Source organism: Vicia villosa, unplaced genomic scaffold (genome assembly GCF_029867415.1).
Source record: "Vicia villosa cultivar HV-30 ecotype Madison, WI unplaced genomic scaffold, Vvil1.0 ctg.001961F_1_1, whole genome shotgun sequence".
Taxonomy (NCBI): domain Eukaryota; kingdom Viridiplantae; phylum Streptophyta; class Magnoliopsida; order Fabales; family Fabaceae; genus Vicia; species Vicia villosa.
In genome coordinates this window covers 367,037-368,700 of record NW_026705791.1, presented here as the reverse complement: position 1 = coordinate 368,700, position 1,664 = coordinate 367,037, and positions in this window count along the sequence as shown.

Sequence of the window (1,664 nt, the reverse complement as noted above, 5' to 3'; positions counted from 1 at the left end):
AGAAATGCTTGTTTATTGGAAATTAGATGAGTTTAAGAAAAAATCTGAAAAAGCAAAGCAACGTAGAGCATCAGAGAGGGGAGCGCTAATCATAGAGCCGGAAGCATTAGTATTGCTGATGATACTGAACGGATGGTAATATATTTTTATCTCACTACTTTTTAAATTATATTCTTAATTGTGTTATATTTTTATTGGAGTTCTATGTGTATTAGGTTGTGGCAAAGAGAAGAACTCCATTAATGCAAGAGCTTCACGAGAGAACTTATCGGGGAAGAGATGGAGAATATTGCGACGACCGTGCTAGAGATACTCAAGTAAGATGATATATATTAGTATTTCTTCTCTTTGTTTTAATTTTGATCTCTGGTTAATGTAAGAAAATGATAAGCAATTAGCTGAGGTTCAATTCAAATGTGGCTATTTTTGAAACCTGGCTATGTTAAGCAACTAGTTGATCTCTGCCATAATGCAGATATGTCACTAAATTTTGAAATCTGCAAGAAATTATGTTACTAAAATTTGTAAAATCTCTTTTTGGCTGACTGGAAATAATTGATTTAAATGGGTTTTTATGGCGTAGAATGTTCATGTTCCTTTAAGCTCAACAAGATAAACACTTTCAATGTCACCATAACCAACACGTTTCATAAACCTAAAGTGACTGAAGTTGAGACTACAATTTGACCCTTTTGAAACCATGTTGATAGCATCCCATCTTACATCACCTCCAGTATGTGGCTTATTATGTGAACTACTTGTGCTATCTAAACTATCATTACGTGAACTTGCTGTACTCTTTGAAATCATTCTTCTTGGATTTTGTCTTGGAGAATGTGGCTTATTATGTGAACTACCCGTGCTATCTAAACTATCACTACATGAACATGCTGCACTCTTTGAAATAATTCTTCTTGGATTTTGTCTTGGAGAATATGGCTTATTATGTGAACTACTTGTGCTATCTAAACTATCACTATGTGATCATCATTTTCTGTGTGATCATTTGCACAACTTTGATCTGTCTTGTGAGATTTTTCTGATAAACTGTTGGCACACCTTTATTGTTTTAATGCTTTTTATGACAACTTATTATGTTTAATACTAAAATCAAAATCAAAACATCTTATACATTGATCTAGAATTTTTTATTATTATTTGGGTTGAACAAAGAGTTGTTGTTAGTGCACTTGGTCATTTAGCTAGTTACAAAACCACTTTTGAATTAGTCTTTGAGTATGTAGCTGAGTTGGTGAAATCAACAATGACTTTAGCTTCATCTTGCTTAGAAAAAATCCATGTTGAATTCGTAGAGAAGAATTCAGTATCTTGATTGGTAGTATCTTGATATAGATTGTCTTTTATTGCTTCTCAAGGACCAAAATACTAGGTACAAGGTTATTGATATTGATAATATTGATGTTGTTTCATGTCTTGTTGATTTGGTTGAACTTAGAAGACTTGGTGATATGTAGTTGAAGAACTTTATTTCTTGAATATTCCTAGAGCATAATAAATTTAAATAAATATTGCCTAAACTCTATTACTTTATTTTGGTGGCAGTTAATCATAGATCTTTTGGAGCCGACGGCCATGCCGGATGATCTGTAAAAAGCATCCTCGGCGTCTACCTTGATGGAAAGTTTATTGCTTTCGCTCCTGAT